Here is a 24,604-nt window from a genome sequence, read left to right as displayed (position 1 = left end):
CATAGCTCTCCTGACATATGGTAATAGGAAAGATGGCACTGGCAAAAGCAGATTGCTGCTAACACAAACTTGCTGCTTTAATTTCAGGTTGTGAGACTCGCACAAAATGAGTCAATGTCACACACAACCCAAAATCATAGCAGGAACTCTTTAACTAATGGCAGTCTGTCAATTAATACATGGCGAAATTCCAACACTACTAGGAGATGGTTGTATGGAGATATTTGCTTGTTGATTTCATGTTTCACAGGCACAAACTTTACATATATTGGTCTTCCAACTTGTAGCCTCTTTGAAGAACCACCTGGAATTGAATGCAGATTACCAAATTCAAGATGTTTTATATTTTATTTATAATTACTATTAAGAATCCCACACACTCTTGTACACAACCTTGCCACACAACATTAGTATATATCAACTTACTGTATTATGTACTTTAACCTATCTCTGAAGCTGATATACAAATAATTTATTCTGTAGTCGCTGCAATACAACTACATTCTTCAGGGCAGAAATGTTTTCTTACACACAGGAGTTTCAGTACTTTTACATGGCACAAAGACAAAGATTACGCTCTTAGTTCAGTGGAAGGTGATGCTGCACACACAGAAAGATTTATAAGGCTCTTTTTAGTCCTTGGCAAACATCTTCACAAACAGCTCATAACAGAAAGGCAGCCAACTACTGCTGCAGAAGTTAGGCTGTATGGCAGAGGAATAAGAAAACAGCCTCCTCTTATTTTCCCATATTGCTCTGACCTTCTAGGGAGAAATGAAGACAGGTTTCCCATGTATTTTGTATCCCTGCTGTCTACTGAACGGAAAATTATGCCTATGTGTGCCTAAGCCAGCCTATGCATACATTCATAACCTCCATGCCGACTTTGAAATTGCAGTAAATTCTGCCACAAAAACACTCAAAGCAAACCTCATTAGAACTATTGAATGGAGAGATTCTATTAACACAAATTTTGACAATGTGTCTCAGACATCTAAAACATGAATTCAAGCAGTGTTTGAACAAGGACTTCGTATGGATGTAAAAGAATGATTTGCAATAGAAGGTTGTCATGTATTCTCCCTTGTAAAAGAAGTGCTCCTGTACAGGATTCTGAGCAAGCCATTCCACTCCCTACACCATGTTTCACTCCCCCCCCCACCAATATGTAATGGCATTCCATGGCTACTGAGCATGTTCAGTCCTCATGAAGCTATTATTTTGAATTTTTCTTTCCCTGTTTCTACAAACCTCAGAGTTTATTCAGGCATACTAGTATTTCCTCCTTACTTCTTCATGGCCCTGCTTTGGCAACAAAACCATCAACATTCACCACCTGAATTCAGAGTCAGAGCTGCAATTCAGTAATCCCTTGATTCAAATCTCAGTTTGGGTATGAACCCAGCAATTCCCCTTCAACCTACGATGTACTGTATCATGATAATAATGCTGATTTGATTTGCAAGGATTACAAGAAGATAATCAGTGAGAAAGGCTATTCATGTTTTGAACTTTGAACATTTTGAACTGTGTAGCATGCAGAAGCTTATAGCAGAGGTCGCCAACTCAACCCCCCGTCTGCAGCCCAGTGCCGGTCCGTGGCCTGAGCCGGACCAGGCTGCGGAGATAGACCTCCCCCCCGCACAGGCCCTTTCCACATGCACACGTGCCTGGTCCTGCATGTGCACTCCCCCACCCCTTCATGCATGCACACAAGTACGCAGGGCACTGCACTGCTCTTCACACATGCACCCGTGTGCCCACACAAGCATCCTCCCACTCTTTCATGCATGCGCACAAGCGCAGGGGTGCCCCGCCTTCCCCAGCTGGTCCATGGGGTAAAAAAGGTTAGGGACCACTGGTAGGACGTCAATTCCCTAGCAGAGCCCACCACTGACACCTGCTTTAGATTCCCCCTTCAGGAAAAAATATTCTAGACCAATGCTCTAATTGAAGTACAGTGGTGACCCGCATGACGATAATCCGTCCCATTGAAATCACTGCTTAGCAAAATCGTCGTCATGAGAAATCTGTTTCCCCATTGGAATGCATTGAAACCCGGTTTAATGTGTTCCAATGGGGAAAATACCTCGTCATGCAGCGAAGATCGCCCATAGGGAAGCCATTTTGCGAGCACCAATCAGCTGTAAAAATGGCTGTCTTGCGAAGCATGGGTTTGGAAAACACAGGGCAGCCATTTTGCAAAGCCAACGATCAGCTGTAAAAATCATCATCTTGAGAACAAATGGTTTGCGAAGCACGGACCTAATCAACGTCCAGCGAAAATCCCCCATTGGAAAGACTGTTTTGCGAATCGCTATAGCGATCGCAAAAAGTCATCGTTATGCGGATTCATTGTTTAGCGGGGTCATCGTCTTGTGAGGTACAACTGTACCTGCTATTATAATTTTCCACCATATCCTCCAAAATAAAGTACTCTGAAGCAGCAGCTTTCAATGCCCTATATGCCCTGCTGGTGGGCCCTGGCAAACAAGTTTTCACACACCACCTTACAAGGTTTATTGTACAACTTATACATTCATGATTTGGCCTATAGTTCTTTCATATTTTTATGGCTGTGACCAAAAAAATGTTGGAGTGTCTAGAGAATGATGGGAAAATTAACACACTTGACCCATCAACCACCACTGCTGTTTCTGCCTGTCACAGGTGTACCTGCCAGCATCAAAAAATAACCAAGGATTTTCTCCAGATGATGCTATGCGCCGGCCTCCTCAGATCTAAAGCCATCCTTGGCATCACAAAAATTCTGAACAAGAGGCTCTATTTCCTTTTTCCGTATTCTGGCACTGGACTGCAAAGACACATGAGACAGGCTGTGGGGAGACAGGAACGGCAAGCAGGAGGGTGTAATTTATTGTCACTTCCCCCGCTCCACGCCAAATATCCAGCTTCTTGCCCAGGTACTCATTACAAAAAAGAGCTGGGAGTGAGTGGAGAAGACTCTATCCACTGAAACAAATTAATGAGCCAATCAGAAAATGACTTAAGCGCACCTTTCCCCAAAAAAAACATGTGACTGATCCCTTGGAGGTGGGGCCAAAGATCACTCCTCCATTTCGTAGTGGGGCCTTTCGGGAAGTTCTTTCACCCCTGTAAGGAGGAACTCAAGCGATGGTGCCACCCCCAAATCCACCACCTGCAAGAGAGGGGTTGCCTGGCCTTTTCCTATTCCCTTCCCAACAGGACTCGTGAGCTTCAGGCTTTTCCTGCGCGTGCACACTGAGTGGAAGAGGACGGCGGCCAGGCACTTGTGGAGAACATGGAGCTCCATTGGTACCACCATTTCTAATTCTTCCAAGGACACCCCGCCCACGCACACACAGATGCTCCCCCCCCGAACTGGTCCACGGTTCAAAAATGGTTGGGGACCACTGACTTAATGTCTACTGCATAACTCTCACTCAACATACAGTACTTTCAAACTTAATTTAGTCTGGCTTTCTTACTATGTCTATCTTCAGCAGAACACAGAAACCATGTTGCACCTACTACACATTGTCAAGTAAACAATAACAACACAAAATTTTAGTCACAATATAAAGATATTCTACGTTTGGATATTCCATGTATCAATTCAGTTTTTTCAGTGGCACACATTAGAAAGGGGAACAAATAAATTTTCCAAAGAAACCACCATGTCCGTTTGTCTCAGGTTGATGGCAAATTTAGAGAGGAAGAAAGAAAAAAGTGGGGGCAAAATATTGTGGCAGCTTAAGGATTAAACTTCCATATTACCTGAAATTCTTGTATTCCCCATATACTAGTAGACTGCAGCTGAATATAAATTTCAACGAGTTATAATCTCTACAAATGACATCCTTTTGTCAAGCAGTATTTCCTGAGGGTCATTATCAAATATATGGCTACTAAATCATTCCAAGCACCACCACAAACATGTTCTCTGTTTTTTGATAGCTACAGAACAGAGGCGCAGCTCCGTTCCCAGCTGTGATTATATAAACTACAAAGAGATATTGTTTCCAAAAGTGACACATTCAAAATTTGAAATGAATTGATTTTAAATGAAGGAAAACCATTCTGCTATTTTTGTTACTTTTTAAAAACAACTGAAAAATAATAGTTTAAATGAAGCAGAAATTCGTAATACAGTATGGACCTTTACAGATTAAGTATAAAAACAACATTGCCTAGTAACTCTGTGCACCATGTTTGTATATGAATTGCCATTCATTGCCTATGCCCAGAAAGCAAAAAAACTGCCATTATCACATACCATCCATATTATGTACATAAATAACTGATGTGTTAAACAAGATTACAATAAAATAAAGATTTCAATAGTGTATAAACTAACTTTCTAGTTTTATGGTGTTGAAATCATTGAAAAGACAGGCAGAAGTCAAGAGTTTAATAGTGCACATTTTCACTATTTCATAAGCAAATGAATTATGTAGCTATCTTTCCTCTTTCAAAGAATAATTAAATTGGATAGTTTCCCTTCCCTGACTCTCTAACTCTACCAACTCTCTAACTCTACCAATTCAATGTAATAAGCTGTCTCTTCCTCATAGCATCAGTGTAAATGAACATAGTGGTACCTCGCTAGACGACAACCCACTAAACAACAAAACCGCATTACAATGACTTTTTGAGATTGCTATAGCGATTCACAAAACAGTCATTCTTATGGGGGAATTCCACTTGACAATGATTAGGTCCATGCTTCACGGACTGTTCATTCGCAAAACGAAGATTTTTTCCAACATTGTCGGCTTCCAAAAATGGCTGCCCTGTCTTTTCCGGACCCATGCTTCGCAGGGCAGCCATTTTAACAGCTGATCGGCGCTCGCAAAATGGCTTCCCTATGGACGACGAGGTAATTTCCCCATTGGAACGCATTAAACCAAGTTTCAATGCATTCCAATGGGCAAAGGCTTTTCGCATGATGACGATTTCACTTAACAGCGATTTCAATGGGACACATTATCGTCGTCATGCGGGGCACCACTGTATGGGAAATTAGGCAATGTAATACCTCTCATATCTCAAGATACTAAGTCAGCAAAATAGACTTTTCAGTGAACATTATACAAACACTGGGCTATTCTTATGAGTGTAAACACAGAAGGAAATGCCCTGCAAGTTGAACTAAAAGCATGAAGTTCAGGTTGATATTACTATCGACGACATTGATGCTGCTACATGATGCACTAAGAAAACCAACAGAGAGGTTGGTTATACTTGACGTAAGTTTTTCCTGCTCTGTAGCACCCTGTTGGAATAGTTGGGATCACTCTAAAAAATACCAGCTACATGACATTTTTGTTAGAGCGTCCCAACCTGTCCTTAACAGGGACCAATCCATCCTAGATTAGTTTAGGGATACAGCCTATTGTTTATTTGGAACAATCAGGGTTGGTCCAAACAACCACGATTTTCTTGCTGTGTGATGGCCTCGCTCCAATGTGGGGTTAGGGTGTGTGTTCTTCCCACCCATCAGTGGTGATGTCTAGAGATCCATGTGGTCTTCCTGTGACTTCAGATTGCACTCTGCCCTACTGTAAAGTGAAAAAAGGCATGTTTGTTTTAATTTTATTTAGAGACAAGACGAAACTACAGTTCAGCCCAGTTTGGCGCTGCACCCACAGATATTCTGCAGGCCCAGTGCATTCACCTCTCCTGTCTCCAGTGTGCACTCACACATTCCATGGGCAAAGTGCATTTTCCTCCATGCCTCCTCAGCATAACTGCCCACTCACCCATCACAGCATGTGCTTCCCTTCTCCTCCTCCTCCAGCGGCTGCCTTTGGGTGGGCAGCCATCAGAGAAGGCAGAGAAAGGATGTGGACGCTACAGTGGGTGAGTGGACAGTGACACTGAGGTGAGGAAGGAAGTGCACATCATCTGGGAAGTAGGCAAGTGCACAGAGAAAGCAGGAGGGGGGGACAACTGTGTGGGTGCGGCACCAAACTGGACTGAGCTGCAGTTCATACACATCTCTAATTTTATGTTTTTAAAAACCCTTCTTCACTATTGCACTGCATTATTTAAGCACTACGCCACTTCTCAAAAAAAGATGTAGAAAGGGAGAAACACAGGGCTGAAATATGGCACTCCATACCCCCCCCCAGCATTAATGACCACCAGGAAGAAAATGGAAGTACTGTAGGCTGTTTCCCAACCAGATGACAGCTATTTCAAAAGAGAGGGCACGAGGCAGGGAGTGAGAAGAGGAGGGCACATTGAGACCAAATGCAACAATATGGAACGATCTAAAATGCCAATACAGTGGGGTCTTGACTTGAGAACTTAATCCGTATTGGAAGGCGGTTCTCAAGTCAAAAAGTTCTCAGGTCAAATCTGCATTTCCCATAGGAATGCATTGAAAACCATTTGATCCGTATCTGCTCTTTTCCGTCCATAGAAACTAATGGGAAGCTGCTATTCCGCCTTCGACCACTAGAGGGGGATATTTTGTTTCTTTTTTCTTAGGTCAAGAAAGGTTCAGGGAAGGCAGGGAAAATACAGTCCAGGCAGTACAGTACCAGGCAGTCCGAAGACTGTCTCCCAATCCACTCTCTAAACGCTGGGAGGAGTGAGGAAGCAGACAGGCACCCTTTTCACTGGCCAACAGTTAACTGAAAGTTCAAATTTTGCACTTTCCCTGCCTCCCACGTGGTTTTTTTTAGTTCTTAACTCAAATCTAAGTATGTAAGTCAAGTCAATATTTTCCTGTGAGAGTGGTTCTTAATTCAAAATGTTCTTAACTCAAGCCGTTCTTAAGTCAAGACCCCACTGTATGTGGTTTTGTCATTGTTTAGTCGTTAAGCCGTGTCCAACTCTTTGTGACCCCATGGACCAGAGTACGCCAGGCCTTCCTGTCTTCCACTGCCTCCTGGAGTTTAGACTGCAAATCAATGAGCTGCAGGAGTGATTTCCACATGAACAGAAGGAACGATCTAATTAAGCCCCACCATTCATAGTAGTTGCTAATGTAGCCATACCCACAAAACGGAGGGAGCGAACAACGAAAATTAAATGAATTGTTTTCAAAGCACTAATTTAAAAGGAGAAAACAAAGCTCATGGAATTGATAATATTTTAGGGCTATTACTATAAAAAATTTTAAACTTCAATTTTTAGCTGAATACCATCACTGAAATACCGATTAATTAAAATAAATGCTATAGAGCAAATCTACTACATTTAACAAAAGTCTCACTTTCTGTATCAGTTACTTATTAAATCTGCATTTAGTTCCCCCCCCCTCAGATGTTTATAATCTTAGAACTACAGAGCTGGAAGGGACCCTATGGATCATTAAATCTAGCCCCTGTCAAGGGGGCACAATTGGGAGTTCTAACCCTAATTACTCTGAAATGCTCTTACTGTACCTGAGACAGCTTCTATTCCCCCTCCCTCAGGTTCTAAAGCCCCTTAAGAATCCATTTTAATCTGAGGAAGCCTTTGGGAGCCTTGGGATGCAGAGGAGGCCTTTAATATCCATAAATTGCCACTCGTCCATTGAGCTCAGTGATATTCAGATCTTAAGGCTTCCTTCTGTCCCAAGACTCCAAGGGCTTCCCCATGTTGAAAAGGAACCCCAAGGGATGTTAGAACCTGAGGGAGGGGATAGGAAAGTTTAGATTAAACATTAAAATCCAAAAATGATTATGACATCATGCTTTACATATCCAGGGTTGTGCAGCCATACAGTATTCTGATCTAAAAGCCTTGGTTTCATAACCTATTAACTTAAATATACTTTTAGATCTTGTAGTTGTTGACCAAAACTCAAAATATGCTATATCTACGTGAAACTAAATTTCTTTAGTCATGTACAACCAAAGTAGACCCTAATTCAGCCTATCAGCAAGCACACTAAACCTACTTGCAAGAGAAAAAAGGCATTACAAACCAAAAAGATATGATCCATGGCATCCTAGAAGTGATGTGATGAGTCATTCCATCAGTTTCCTTCCTCTACAACCTGTCAAAGATTGGTACAAAACCTAGCAGCATGGCTAAGACGGCACGTGTAATCACATGTTCATCTTGGGTCATAGCTACACTGGATGACTAAAAGGTTACAAATAAGATGAGTTCTTGAGTCACCCGAGAACACTTTATCAGTAGATGTTACAAAATGTGAGGATCTCGAGAAGGGAAAAATCCGAAAGATGTTTCTTTTCTTAAATCTGTCTATAATACTTACTATATTTTCAAATAGAAAATACAGGAAGAAGGACATGGTGGAACTAATGCAAAACATGCAATCAACTCCTGTTGCCCAAGAAAGCCAATATTTGAGTCCATCTTGATGGAAGGGGAGAAGGGCAAAATCAGCTGAATACAGTTTGAGTCATGGCAGTCTGATAGAAACCTGAATCCCATGCACACATCTTTTTTTCGGACAAAGCATCAGGAGACTAAAGATAGACATTATGGGTTTCACAATATCCCTAGATCTGATGGAACAGGACAGGCTCAGCAACATAGTAAAATTTCTGCTACTGTTTCAGCTGTAAGGTACCTGAACACAAACTGTCATTACACACAAAAACAGTGATGGGGAACCCCCAACTCCCAAACACCTTTTCCTTATCTACTACCTTCACATCAAACTGGACTTCTTTTAGATTTTAACTGGACTTCTGTTAAATTTTAAGTAAATATATTCTTTTCTTCCTTGGTTTTTAATCAACTGTAATTGCCAATGAAATCTTTCCTGTTTTACAAACTTTTCTTAGCACTGTTCATTTTTACTACTGTGTTTTTGTTATTGTTTCCAAATTTATTAAAACTAGGATAAAAGTGCCGTCAACATAAAAACAAGTGATAATATTGATATAGTAAAACAACAGAAAACTACAGCTTTTAAGCTAGAACATGTTAGCCACAAAGATTTTATCTGGTGTGCTTCCTATACAGTACTAGGAAATCATTTATCACCTAGAAGGAAAAAAGGAAGAATAACTTACACAGTTCTTTCTGCCTACACCCTCCTTGTCTGAAAACCTATTATTATTTGCCACAGGCAACTGGCTGTTTACAAGCATGAAATTCAAGAGCATCAAGTACTACTGAGCAATCCCCCAAAGAATCTTATTTTTCACTTACGTGGTCACTCCTTCAAATGTGTTCATTCAAAAGCTCATTTACACTATATTAATGCTATGAGCAGATGAAAAATAAAAAAATTATAACCCTACAGGTATAAGTTAATTAATACATTTCTCCACTCCCTTTTGCTTTGCTATATCTTTTAATCTATGGCTGATATCTCTTGTCATCTCTGATTTTAATCCATTATTATTTATTCATACCAAACAACATACAGTACTATGTTGTTCCCTTAAAGATTCTAATAGGAGTATCTTAGTCTGGAGATCTCGTTTAACAGGTGCTGAAAGCCAAAAACTCTCATTTTTTTCACCTATTCAATTTCTGTCCAGTTTTTCCTACCCAGAAAATGAAAGGATAGCAATCTTGACCAGTAACACCTTGAGTTATACAATGCTCAACCTACCTAATTTATACTTAGAAATGAAGTACAGAGGCTGTTTCTTCTATCCAAAATCCTTTCAGAAGGCTATACCATGAAGATAATAATGTTCCAGAACAACTGGAGCGACAAAGGCACATCACACCAGACCTGCCTTTAGGGCAAAGAATTAGCTTAATAAAACACATATAGGTGGCACAGAGAAATGAGCATTATAACATTCTACATGAGAATATGAGACTATATAGTGTTACTAGCTAAGAGTCTATAAAATCTTTACATACAAACACTGTGGTGCATTTTTTTCTATCATTAGAGATGTACAATTTCCAAAATATTTAAGTCATGGGGAGGGGACAGAAAAAGGAACAAGGGATAATGGAAATATATGTAACAAATTCTTACAGATCTCAAATTACATTATGCCTTTATGAGACAAATGTACCATTTACAGTATATATTTATTAATTTTTTAGAACTCCTCTATGTATTTTTGCCTAGAACGTCCAGGAAGAACCACTCTATCTTTTTTTAAACAGCTGGATTCTCAACCACTATTTCAGACTCTTACCTTAAGCTAAGGCTATGGTACCCATAAAAGCTATTCTTCAACATCTGCCTTACTGTCATCTTGCTATGCCCCAAGAAGGAAAATCAGCTGGTACAGACTGAGGGAGAGGAGAAAATGTTGATCACAGGAAGTGACCACGCCAAGAACAAAAACAGACAAAGGACACATGCTTTTGCTATCTCTAAACAAGATCAAAGGTGGTACCAGAGGAAAACAGCAATTTCACAAAGTAGAAAGGTCTTGTTACTTCTTCTCAGAAAGAGATCATAGAAGATGGAAAGCATTTGAGTTTCAAAGTTGAATATGCACACAATACATACAGTAACTGCTACACCTTAATATTGTAGATAGTTTTATGTTAGCGTTGTCTTGTTTGGACCGGAAAATGGGTACCTTCCAATACTGCTGTTTCCATGTCCCACCACCCACAATGAGCCTGATCCCTGATGAATGATGACAGGAGTTGTTGATCAACATCTGGAGTGTGAAAGTTCCCACTCCAACACTTCACGTTCTGGGTGAGTAAAACGTTTTCTTGAAAAACATTTAACTCCTTCCAAAAAAAAATACAGTATTCTCTTTAAGCTTTCTTTTCACCATTCTCTCAATGTCATGCTTTTCAATGGGCAAAAATGAGGGTGGGTGAGAGTCACTGGGGAAAAAACTGAAACCACTTTTTTCTAGCAACACACCCTTTGGTATAAATTTGGAAGGAGATACAAAAAAAAGAAACTAACACCTACGGTAAATATTATCTGGAGGACCAATGTTAACCTTTTCTGTATCAAGAGAAAGAAAGAGAACACTGTAGAAAATATTGCCCAGAAGAGCCCTGTTAGTTTTTCTGGATCAAACCATTCACCAGGTCCCCCACCAGAGGAAGAGAAACAGAGGGGCAGCATAATCTCCAAAGCAATCCCAACAAGCTCCTGATCACTAGTTGTGTCAAATTCTGTCAAGGAGAAGGGGGAGGATGGATTCTGGGCTGCAGAGCTAGAGCACCTGCCTTCATCACTACTACCTCCTATCCCTTAACTACACCCCAAAACTACAGCTTCGGTGTAATGGAGGAAACAAAGAATCCTTGTGAGGAAGCAAAACATAGAAGAGTACTTGAGTCATCATTAAACCATCTAAACTTGGTGTGGTGAAGAGTAATTAAAAACAAAAGGTAAACTCTCAGTACAGTACAAGTAATAATTTTTTTATTTCCATGAGAAAAAAAGCTCACTCACTTTTAAGACCAGGGATTTATTTAACCTCAAAATGCATCATGTTAATAAACATTTTTCCCCAAAACTTGCTCATGCCTTACTGTGGTAGTACAACTATAGACACTACAATTCTTGACAAATGGAGCATAGTTACAAGAAAGTCACAAATTACAGTATATCCCTGACTGCACTGCAACATTCAGTGACTTAGTAACTTAGTGCAATGTTGTAGTTCTCCTGAAAAATCAGGTCTGCAGCCTGATTTTGCTCCTGGATTCATCCCAGAGTCTGGATGCTCAGGTATTAACGGTGGCCAGGAGTGCATTTGTACTGTTAAACCTGGTGTGCCAACTGTACTCATTCTTGGAGATGTCTAACTTGGGTGCGGTAACACATGCCTGTTACATCCTGACTTGATTACTGCAATATGTTCTGCATGGGGCTGCCTTTTAAGTTATAGGGAACATATAACTCCTTTATTGCTGGGTACAATTCAAAGTGCTGGCTATTACCTATGCAGCGCTACACAAATGGAGTCCACGCTGTCTGAAAAACTAGCCCGTGTGGGCTACATGATCTGCTGGAGAACCCCTTCTTGTGGTCCCACCACCTTCAAGCACCTCTCTGGTGGGGATTCAAGAGTGGACATTTTTAGTGGCCACATCAAGGCTCTGGAACTCTTTGCCAAGAGAGAATAGGTCTGCCCCTTTCCTGCTCTCCTTCCAACCTCAGCCTTTCCATTTAGTCAGGCCTCTGGCAATCAAGTGCCTCCAAATTATATTAATGTACAATTGTTAATGTACAATTTTTCACTGTTTCATTAGTACCTTTAACAAAGTGATTTTAAAGATTTTAAAATTTACCTGTATTTTAGTTATGAAATTGAATTTAATTGAATTGTAATGTTTGTAATTTATTCTATTTTAATTTTCTATTGTTCTAAGGGAAAGGTGGTATATAAATGAAGTAAATAAATACAGTACAATCTCTTTATCTGTGTGGGATCAGTTCCAAGTTCCTCTGCATATACCAAAAAAGGTGGATAACAATGAACACTACATATAATATACCTGTAGTCTGTTGGACTCAGGGCTCTCCCTAGTCTTGTAAGGACAATAACTGATGCAATGACAAGCTGCAAGATAGAGGGAGTCACCTCAAGATGGTGGGAGACTAAGCGAAATAGTGATTACCTATATAGCAGACCTGGGCAAAGTAGGCCCACGAGCCGCTCCTGTCCGGCCCGCCAGACATCAAAACCATTTATAGCTTTTTGTCTAAAGTTGATCAGTTGCTTATCTTTAACATACCACAAAAAAACTCTTTAGTATTTGTGAAGATTAACAAGTTTAAAATAAAAACAATCATAACATCACTGTTTCATTTTATTTTTAAGTAAAGTTGGTTCGGCCCCCAAACACAGTTCAGATTTTTCATGTGCCCCCCCCCGTAGAAATTAATTCCCCACTCCTGCTATATACTGTAGTATGGTTTCTGGTTCCCTCTAGTGGCCAGTTCTGGTAACTGCATCGTATAAACAGCTTTTAAATTTAATATTAATTAAATTTAATATTTTTAACATTTTAAGATCATGGATAAGTGAAACTGCAGGTACTGATCCCAGAGATATGGGGATCCTACTATAAGTAAGATGTCACAGTAATGTGCCCAGATGCAATAAGTACAAATGTCTTCTACAGCTGATAGGGAAATCAGTGTAAACTGAATTAAGCTTAGGTCTTTTCTTAGCCCATTAGAAAAGAAAAAGAGTAAACCTACACATTAATCTCCACACTATTTTGAAAAAAAGCAAATCTGAATTTCATAAATCTGGAAAAAAATGCAGTGTATACTTTATATACCACTGACTTTGAATTCATCTTTTGCTCTCTTAAAAAGAACAAAATGTTTAAAAGCTGATTTGATTTTGAGTCCTCATGTCAATTTGGACTTATGGTGGCCCTTGCCAGTATTTCCTAGATGTAAAGTACTTAGAAGTGTTTTACCAGTCCTTTCTGACACTGCAAGACTGTGCAGCTTGCCGAAGGCTACGCAGGCTGGCTCTACCCCAGCAAGATAAAAATAGGAACCGAATTCCTGATCCTTAGCTCCACACCAGTTACTCCCACTCACTGAACTATCTAGCCAGCTTTAAAAGGTGGAGGGAGGGAGATATTAAGATATAATTAAATTGATGGGGGGTATGAAAATTGACTTAAATCAGGTACCAGTATATAGGCTGAAATTCTGGGTTGTATAATATTTTTAAATGGATCAAGCTTTTAAATTTCTCAGAACTCTTCATCAGCCAATCTGGCTAAGAACAAGTGTCAAGATCTAATGATATTGTTCTATCAATGTTAGTAGTACAGTACTAGTAACAAACTGTTCTCTATGCATTCTCCCTCTATTACCTCCTCAAAATCTGCATGAGAACACTGGGAAACCATCTAGAGCAGATTTTACAGTGGCACTCAGGTCTACAACAGGGGGAAGAGAAATAAAAAAGGCCTGGTAATATGTTCATGCAATATTGGATGTAAACCAGAAAAATATTAGGCTGTTACACTGTGGTTAATCAGATGCCCCTATTGAACACATTTTCTAAAGGCAAAAATATTATTACTACACAGTTTCCAAAGCTAAAGGGTTCTGTTACAAGACATAATTAAACAATGAGTGATGCGCAAGAAGAAAGTGGTATATTTATGTAGAGTTAGCCTGCTGTAAATAAAAAGTACAAGACAAAAACTACCTAAAGTATCATTAATTCTACTGGAAAGATCTGTAGCAAGCCAGTGGTGCAGGATTAGAAACCAAAATTAAATCTAAATATAAAGATGTTAATGAATAATATTGGCAGATTCAGCAAACATTCAATCAGCTGCTGGGGAAGAGCAAAGAACAAGTACGAATAGCTCTTTTGCTAATAATGCAACTATATTAAAGCTGAAAGGACATCTAATGGTTGCTGTACACAGAGGTGAAAGGAAAGTCCAGTGATGCACAACACATAGAATTGGAACATGGAACATGAGAAGTATGAATCAAGGTAAAGTGGAAACCATAAAGCAAGAAGGAGAATGTGTAAACATTGCAGTGCTTGGGGTCAGTGAACTAAAGTGGATTGCAATGGGGTATATTCAGTTAGACAACTACAAAATGTTTTACCTTAGAAATGACAAACCCACAAGAAATGGAGAGAGGTCTTGTACTGAGGGCAAGATCTAGTACAAGCAGGTAGGGACTATAATGCAACATCTGACTGATTAAATCAATCAGACTCCATGAAAAACCTGTCAATATAACCATCATTCAAATCTATGCTCCAACCATAGATGAAGATGGAACTGAAAAGTTCTATGCAGGCATGCAAGAAGAAATTGATCACACGCCAAACATGTTATTTCAAAAATGACAGAAATTCCTGGAAGTCAAACTAGAAGTTCTAGAACACCTGTAGGGGAAAGGTGGTGGAGAAATGTGCATTTCATCCCCTTGCCTGTTCAATCTGTATACAGAACATATACAGGAAGCCAAACTAAATTCAGCTGAAGGAGTAGTGAAAAATGAAGGAATAAACATGAATAATTTAAGACGCAGATACCTGTACCATTTTAATAGCAGAAAGCAGCCATGACTTGAAACAACTTTAAGTGACAGAAAAAGAATAAAGGGCTTAAGCAGGACTGCAGTTGAACAGTAAGACACAAACCATGACTACAGAAAAACTACACAACTTTAATAATGATAACGAAGAAATTGAAATAGTGAAAGATTTTATATACCTGAGTTCTATCATCAATCCAAATAGAAACTGCAGCCAAGAAATCAGAAGACTGAGACTAGGATTAGGTTCAGATGAAGGAGGAACAAAAATTAGTGGAAGCAGCATTAGGAATTTAAGATATGCAGCTAACACCATATTACTAGCAGAAAGCATTGATGACCTGAAATGACTCCTGCTGAAGTTGGAAGAAGACAGTGTAACAACTGGAACTGCAGCTAAACATTAAGAAGACAAAAATCATTGCTATAGAAGAACTAAATAACTTTTATATTGTCTATGAAGCACTAGTATTGTTAAAGATTTTGAATATTTTAGTCAATCATCAATACAAATGAAAACTACAGCCAAGAAAACAGAAGATGACTGAAACTTGCAAGGGCAGCAATGAAGGAACTAGAAAAGGTCATCAAGCGTAAGGATGTGCCATCACCATGTACAGGTGTGAAAGCTATACAGTGGAGTCTCGACTTACGGTCGGCTCCACTTACGTAATTTAACTTCAACTTGCGGCCGGAGAATTGACCTACGGACCAGAAGGGGGAGGCAGGGAAAGCTCCAAATTCAAATTTGGTGCTTTCCCCGCCTCCCCCTTCCAGTCCGTAGGCCATAGGTCGTGCCTCCGGATGCCTTCCAGGGCTTCTCCGCCGCCATGGAGGCATCTCGGAGGTCTCCCCCACCACCGATAGTGCTTCGGAGCCACTATCAGCGGCGGCAGGGGACTTCCAAGATGCCTCCCATGGCAGCGGAGAAGCCCTGGAAGGCATCTGGAGGTCCCCCCAGCCACCACCGCTGCTGCTGCTGGGAGCCTTTGGAGGTCTCAAAGGGCTTTCTCTGATGTTGAGCGGAACGCCCTTTGAGAGCTCCCATGGCGGTGGGGAAGACATCCGGAGGTTCCCCCCGCCGACACAGGCTTTCCCAGGGAGTAGACCGGGCCTACTGGGGGTAGCCATCCTCCAGTAGGCCCGGGCCACCCTGGGAAAGCCTGCGTCAGCGGGGGGGGGGGGACCTCCGAGAGGCCTCTGGCAGTGGCAAAGAAGCCCTCTGAGGCCTCGGGCAGCGGCGACAGCGGCAACAGGAGACCCCTGGAAGGCTTTAGAAAGGTAAGTTTAATTTTTATTAATTTTATTAATTTTTATTAATTTTTGTGGGTGGGGTTTCTTCGGCCAGGTACAGATTAAATGGTTTTCAATGCATTTTATGGGGAATGCATTTTCAACTTGAGGACTTTTCGACCTACGGACCCCATTCAAATACAGATTAATTCCGTAGGTCAAGACCTCACTGTATAGTAAAGAAAGCTGACCAAAAAAATGGTTCATGTGAAATATGGTGCTGGAGAAGAGCTTTGCAGATACCCTAGACTGTCAGAAAGATTAACAAGTGGGTCCTAGAGCAAATCAAGTAAATCTTGGGAGGCAAAAATGATTAAACTGAGGCTGTCCTACTTTGAGTACATCATGAGAAGGCAGGATTCTCTGGAAATGACAATAATACTGAGAAAGGTTGAAACCAGCAAAAGAGGAATACCAAAAACAAGATGGATTGACTCCCTAAGTGAACCACAGGGTTGAGTTGAGAGCCGGGTAGGGTTGTTAGAAACAGGACATTTTGAGGATCCTTCATTCACTGGGCTGCCATAAGTCAGAGGCATCATGGCGACATGTAACAACTACAACACAAAATTGCAGCAGGATAAAAGCATGGATTGCCATTGTAAAGGGATTTACTGAAAGCAATTACAGAACTTCTAATTAGGCTTCCAGGAATTTTCATCATTTTTGAAATAACATGTTGGGGTAAAAAAAGCAAAAAGCAAACAAACAAACACCCTCCAGGAATAACTTTAGTTAGAACTGAGAAACAGGGCTGATTCTATTATTTCCCCTTCCTTTTCAGCAATAATATATTTAAAGAAACAATAAAAATTTGATAATTTTTAACAATAAAAATGAAAAGCAAAAAGATCTCATTAAATGAACAATATGTACTTGACATTTAAAATCAGGGTCTTTAAACTGTTGATTTCTACTTACTCTGCTCAATCCATGTTAACTCCTACTTTGTTTATATAATTGGCTAAAACAAGAGTCCAACAGGCAAATGAATCGCTATCCAAAATTTGCACATCTATATAGCCAAGTGTTTCAACAGGAACAAGTGTAAATTTTTAAATAGAAAAGAAAATGTAAAAAAATAAGACTAGGACGAATTCTTTAAAATATATATGTGCATACAACATTCATAAACCTGATTAAGTTGCCTCTAATCAACTAAACATTGTAACATCATAAATTTACTAATTTTTGAGGCTGTACAAGGTTCTTTACTGTTTCTTTTGCAACGGACTAACATAGTTACCTGTAGGGAAGTTGTTATAACTAAGATGGCTTCAGATCAAGAAAAGTTAATGGTTGCATTTTGTCACACTTACAGTATGTGTGGTTGATGACATTTTCATTCTAATCTACATTTGCAATGACAGTGGTGCCTCGCAAGACGATGTTAATTCGTTCCACAAAAAACGTCATCTTGTGAAAACATTGTCTTGTGAAATGCGGTTCCCCATTGGAATGCACTGGAATCTAATTAATGTGTTCTAATGGGAAAATAGTCATTTTGCGAAGATCGTCCATAGAAAAACATCATCTTGCAAAATGTGGTTCCCCACTGGAATGCACTGAAATCTACTTAATGCATTCCAATGGGGAAAAATCGTCATCTTGCGAAAATCGTCCATAGAAAACATCATCTTGCGAAGCGCAACAGAGATCACAAAAAAACAATTGTTTTGCGGATTAATCGTCCCGCGAAGTAATCGTCTTGTGAGGCACCACTGTACAACCATTGTATCAGACACATTTTAATAAGCAATAAATTTGCAACAGCAGACCCAGCAGACTATTCACTCATATTTTAATTCAGAATAGCTCTAACTGAAGTAGAGTGCTTAAAGATCTCTGTATAAACCTGTAGGACCTTTGCCACTACAGTGTCTGTGCTGCCACCTCACACTACCTACAGCAGCATACAGATCTGACAATGAAATAATGTGCGTAGTCAGAATACAGTGACTGATCCACTGAATAATTTGCTAAGGATGGAAACCCTAAATTGGCAACCCCAATACTATTAATGAAATCCACAAATTAAGAAGCAATTGTAAATTTGTAGCCTAGAGTGTATTTGTGATGCCTAGCAAAGTTTATTTGAAAACAGGAGCATATTTAGAAAAAAAATATTCTAAAATGTAAACATGATACTGAGTTGATTTTGTACATTTCCTGTATTTTTATTAGAGAATACCCTCAGGCTCAAAACTAATCCTACAGCAAGTTCACGTTCAAATCAGGACAAACTGCAGATCACTGGACCATCATGTTTTTCTTATCAATGTTCAGAGCACTATAAAATGTTCCTTCAAACTATCAAAACAAAGGAAAGATGCTACAAAGGAAAAGAAGCATTTTGAAATCTGAAAAACTGCTGCTTTCATTTTAAAATGCCAGCATGAACATGAAAAGTGTAACTACAGGGAAAAAAATCCATGTGTGCAACATACTGGATATACTTTTGAATGCTTGAGGTACATCTATTTGCTCGAAAGAAAATAAATAGATTCCATATGGCACAGCTCATGACTGCTGCACGATCAAAGCTTGTGGTTTTACTGGCCTACAGCTTTCACAATCATCCTTGAAATATTCAGGGCCTATCCTCCTACATACTATAGCACTCTACAGTGGCCAAGTTGCTTCAATGTTACTTTAACTTTTTTCCTTTGGATTCCTTCTTTTTCAATAGTTTTGAAATTTTAGTTCCGGAGAGTAAATATGACTTGATAGAGATAACTGAAACTTGACAGAATGACTCCCAATTTTTGTTTAAATTGTTCAAAAAGAACAGACAGAATAAAAAGGGGGGTAGAGCTGCAATATATGGAAAAATACTTATTTCTGTATAGAAATACAGAAGGATGAGCTTGGTTCTCCTATCAACAGCATTTAGATTAATATAATTGGGGGGGGGGTGAGATTTCAAAAGGAGCATGATAGTTGGAGTCTACTACCATCCAATCAAGGAAACAATGCAGATGAAAAATCTTTAAAAAGCAAACTGCAAGAATTTCAAAGAGACAGAATGTAGCAGTAATGATAGATTTCAGTTATCCTGATCTGTCGGGAGGCAAATGCTGCTAAATATCGACCTTCCAAGATATTCCTGGCTTGTGCTGCCATTAATTGTTTCCTACAAAAAGTGGAAGAAGAAACTAAACGACTTGACATGATTCTAACCAACAGAGATGAGTTGGTGGAAGAAGAGGTAGTAAGGCGAATTCTAGGGGGAAGTGACCATGGTCTACTTGAGTTCATGATTTCAAAGCAAACAAAAACAGAGTGTAGCCACATGTGTCAGTGGATTTTAGAAAAGCCAGTTTTACTAAACTCAGAACAATGATAAGTTAGGCAGGAGATCCTAACAGGAAAAGGAGTCCAAGACTATTGGTAGTGTCTTAAAAAGGAAATTTTAGAGGCATATCTACAAATAATTTCAGTAAGAAAAATGGGGAAGACAGGGAAAAAAACCAATGTCACTTCCCACAAAACTCTGAGATGACCTGAAAATAAAAAAGGACACATATAGTAAGTATAATGAAGGCCATGCCACAAAATAAGAGTATAGGCATGTAGCAAAGAACTGCAGAGATCAGAAAGGCAAAATCTGAGAATGAGCTGAAGCTAACAAGAAATGCTAAAAGCAACAAAATAGCATTCTCCAGGTACATACATATCAAAAGACAGAGAAAAGAAATAGTGGCTCAGCTACACAGTGTGGATAGAAAAATGATAAAAGATGACAAAGAAAAAGCAGAGGTGCTCCATTCCTACTCTAGCTCCGTCTTTTCCCAAAAGACAGTCTATGTGAAGTGGAAAAGATAGGACTGCAGCTTGAGATTGACAAATAGTCAAGGAAAACCTTATTGCTTTGAATGATTTCAAATATCCAGGGTCAGATGAACTGCATAAAAGAGTATTGAAGAAACTGGCAGAAGAATTCTCAGAACTACTGTGTATTATTTTCTTGAAATCGTGAAGAACTGGTGCATTGCTAGATGATTGGAAAAGGGCTAACATTGTCCCTAGATTCAAAAAGGGCAAAAAGGAGGAACCTGGGAACTACAGACCAGTCAGCCTGATATTAATCCCAAGGAAAATTCTGGAGCAGAGTATAAAGCAGTCACTCTGCAAGTACCTTGAAAATAATACAGTACAGTAATAACTACAAGCAAAAATGGATTTCTCGAAAACAAATCCTGCCAGACTAATCTTATCTCTCTCTCTCTCTCTCTCTCTCTCTTTTGTTTGTTTGTTTGTTTTTGAATCGGGTAACCATCCTGGTAGATGGTGAGAATACTGTAGACATAATATATCTTGACTTTAATAGAGCTTTTGACAAAATGTTCCATGATAGTCTCATTAGCAAGCTAACTAGGTATGGGCTAGATCACTGGTTCTTAACCTTGAGTTACTCAAGAGTTTTGGACTGCAACTCCCAGAAGCCTTCACCACCAGCTGTGCTGGCTGGGGTTTCTGGGAGTTGCAGTTCAAAAGCATCTGAGTAACAAAGGTTAAGAACCACTGGGCTAGATAGCACAAGTGTCAGGTGGATAAACAGTTGTTACACAATCATACTCAGAGAGTGCTTATCTATGGCTCCTTCTCAAGCTGGGAAGAGGTAACAAGTGGGGCTCAGTTCTGGGCCTAGTGATCTTCAACATTTTTATTAATTACTTTAGATGAGGGGGCACAAGGAATGCTTACCAAATATGTAGATGACACAAAATGGGGTGAAATAGTTAATACCTTAAAAGACAGAAAGGAAATTCCAAAAAAAAAAACCCACACACAAAAAAACCCCCCAAAACCCTGATAAGCTTGAGCATTGGGCTGAAAACAACAGAATGAAATTTAACAAGGATAAGTGCAATGTTCTACACCTAGGGGGAAAAAACCAAACACACTTATAAGACAGAGGGGCATACTGTACTTGGCTCAGTAATACTACAAGCAAGAAGGACCTTGGAATTGTTATAGACCACAAACTGAATATGAGCCAACAGTGTGATGTGGTTAGAAAAAAGGCAAATGGTATTTTTGGTTGCATTAACAGAATTACAGTCTCCAAATCTTATGAAGTACTAATCCCCCTCTATTCAGCAATGGTTAGGCCTCATCTTAAGTACTTTGTTCAGTTCTGGACACCATACTTTTAAAAAGATGTCAAGAAACTGGAACAAGCTAAGAGGAGAGCAACAAGAATGACTGGGGGATTGGAAACCAAGCCCTATGAGGAAAGACTCAAAGAACTGGGCATGTTAACCTTGAGAAAAGAAGACTCAGGGGAGATACAATAGTACCATATTTTTCGCTCCATAAGACGCACCATTCCATAAGACACACCAATTTTTTAGGAGAATAAAACAGGAAAATATAATCTGTTTTCTTCGCTCCATGAGATGCACAGACTTTCTACCCCCCTGTTTTGTGGGAAGAAAGTGCGTCTTATGGTGCAAAAAATACGGTACAGTACTTTGCAAATACGTGAAAGGTGATCATATAGAGGAGGGACAGGGTCTGTTCTCGATTATCCCAGAGTGCAGGGCATGTAATAATGGACTGAAGTTACAGGAAGCCAGATTTTGGTTGAATATCAAGGGAGGAAAAATTAACTGTTAGAGCAGTACAACAGTGGAACCTATTACCATGGAAGGTGATGAATGCTCCAATTCTAGGAGGCATTCAAAAGAAAATTAGACAACCATCTGTCAGATATACTTTGATTGAGATTCCTGCACTTAGTAGGAGTTACACTGAATGGTCTCATAGGTCCCTTCCAACTCCATTATTCTATTATTCATTTCCTTCTCTATATCTCAGCCCAGCCCCACCCACCCCAAATCATAGCTGGAGCTCTGACTAAGTTCAGAGGTAGTTCTAAAGAAGACAACAAATAAGAATGTAACTCAATGAAAGAAGGCAAGGTTCTGCCTCTTTGCCTGACATTTCTCACAATGCATCCCACTGAACTATCAGCAGCTGAGTTTAAATTGTCAGGAAACAGTAAGTGAAGTCCAAAAGACCTATATAAATAGCAAAACAACTATATTTACACAGTCTTCTTCTAAAGTATATCCATGATTCTCTATATGACACTATATATGTGATACAAAATATTTTCGTGAAGCGGATTCGTTGTTATACAGGGTAATCGTTAAGTGGGGCACGACTGTACTAAGGAATTATTTGCCAAATCTGTATTTCTAAACTTTAAAACACATCCATTGCATGATTGCAGGATTTAACAGCTAGATATCCTGCCAATTTAAGATGCCCTGACTTTCCTCACAACAACAAAAATCAGTTCTACTTTTATCAACAGTACATTTTCTCTTACCCCTCTTGCAAAACAACAATAGGTACTCATTGAAGCACTATAATCTGTAAAGGTAACAAATGTGGCTAGTGAAACATAAGGAAATCCAGACAAATATTTTTAAAAAGAAAGAAAAAGAAAAATGTAGTAGAACCTTAAAAATGAATTGTTATATTTCAATGGGAGCTTTTGTGGATGCATCCAGTTGTTCAAACATATCTAGAGTGATCATATGTAAAGGAAATCAAGAAAAGCGAAGGTACAAGAAAAATGAGTCAAACAGTAATAACCAGCAGAAAAGAAAACCAAAGAAGCATTCTATCATTTACACCATTGAATAAAGTTTAAAGAATAGATAATAGCAAGATATATTTTTCTTTATAGAGCTCACATTAATAGCACAGCTAGCCAACATAGCAGGAATAAAGTCAGAAGACATGGGTAATCATGTCTGTAATAGACTTGCTGTGGACATAAATCGGAAAATACAATGCAAGCAGGAAATGTTGCAATTGGGAAAAGTTATGGAAAATAAATGCAGACAAGTTTTGTGCACCCAAAAGACTAACACTGAAATGGGCTCCAGTCCACAGAAGTTTATGTCAAACAAAACTCACTATGTTACCATAAGACTATGCTGTTCTTGTCCTGCAAAAGACTAACACAGCAACTTCCCCTAGGAAACAAATAGTTTCTCAAAGCATCTAAAGAGCTAGGAAGCACAGAATTAAGACAGAAAACTGTTAACTTAACAAAGGTCACCATACCAATCATACAAGACATATAAGAAGCAATAATAAGTGAAAAGTATGGCACTACCATTGTAACATACAGAGGGAACTGCAATAAATGCAAACACAGCTATGAAAATAAATGGTTCTTTTGTAATGGTGAGGACATCAACAGCAGGAATTACCCCCAAAAAGCCATTAGTATTGATTTGTGGTAATATGCACCGTAATGAAAGGCCTCTTAACGGATCTGTCGCTCTGCTATAGCAGTGCGATAGTATTGGTGTACAATGTGACAGACACGTAAGAGTGGTCATACCAACACGAAAGAAAACACAGGAGCAATAATAGATGGTGCTAGTATGTGGGAAACAAATAAGTGAAAGTAGCAAGAGAAGGAACTCCAGCAGTGGTTGCAGATTGTTTAGATAGGCTATAAAACTGTGAGATGGTATGGAGGGAAATATGTATTTAGCAGAGTGCAGAAGCATCAGGGAGGCAATGCCATGGCAAAACACGTTAGGACAGCAGTGATATGGCAGCAAAGGTAAAGTAAGGATGGCAAAAGCCGTGAAAGCACCAGTGACTGATGGGGCATCCATGACCACAGAGGTGATCAATAGAGGAGCAACCCTGATAGCACAGCTGTGAAGCTGCTAATGAAAAAAAAAAGCTGTAACAGCATGGTGATAGCGCAAGCTACAAAGGACACTAGGATGGTGACAAGAGCACGATGCCCGCTGTGGTGGCGGAAACAGCAATGGTACAGGTAGCATCAGAGGAGCTACAGCGAGACGACAGCAATGGCTGGAAGGGAAAAGGGCCAGAGCCACAAACAAGAGCCAGGCCACGACAGAGGCATGGTGGTAGTGGCCATGAGGGCACCAGGAGACAGGTGGCCTAGCTTGGCCCTGCATGGTTGTGGCACCACAGGGACGACGACAGACACAGAGGTCACCAAAGGTTACTGGCCAGTGGCCAAGGCTAGGCCACGACAAGCAGCAGCAGCAGCAGCAGGGGTGAGTGGTGGAGCCCTATCCCCTCACCTTTACCACCACCACCACCACCCCACCATCGCCACCCTGTTTTGCCCTCACCTGGCCAGGACGGAGCCCTGCTGAGGTGTTGGGGGAGGGGGCCAGAGGCACACCTGGGGTGGGCGAGGGGCTGCGGGGGGGGCGTTGGAGAGGCACACTTGGCGGGCTTGCTCCTGCACTGCGGCTGCTCTCTCCCCTCCCCACCCCCACCCCCGGACCAGGCAACGCAGCCGAGGTCTGTGGCTCCTCCTGCTCCCTCGACCTCTCCCCCTCCCCGGCGTCGCTGCCCCCCCCAACTGGTCCCGGCCCACTTCAGGCCCCTATTGCCGCCGCCGCCACC

At 40.2% G+C, this 24,604-nt stretch overlaps 1 protein-coding gene across 4 annotated transcripts in view; it reads right to left on the bottom strand.

Moving 5' to 3' along the window:
* ATXN7 (ataxin 7) overlaps positions 1 to 24,604 on the bottom strand; it is a 174,239-nt gene that overhangs the window by 149,456 nt on the left and 179 nt on the right. Inside the window, exon 1 of one of the 4 annotated variants that reach the window (XM_072989356.2) lies at positions 24,325 to 24,448. The exons of 2 other annotated variants lie outside the window; for them this stretch is intronic. The gene's annotated coding sequence lies outside the window, so the exon portion shown is untranslated. Of the gene's footprint in view, positions 1 to 9,514; positions 15,603 to 24,324; positions 24,449 to 24,604 lie in introns of those variants that run through there. One more of the 4 variants, XM_078388840.1, reaches the window with a different exon arrangement.

The sequence above is a fragment of the Pogona vitticeps genome, chromosome 2, assembly GCF_051106095.1.
Source record: "Pogona vitticeps strain Pit_001003342236 chromosome 2, PviZW2.1, whole genome shotgun sequence".
Taxonomy (NCBI): domain Eukaryota; kingdom Metazoa; phylum Chordata; class Lepidosauria; order Squamata; family Agamidae; genus Pogona; species Pogona vitticeps.
This window is presented reverse-complemented; position numbering and strand designations above follow the sequence as displayed.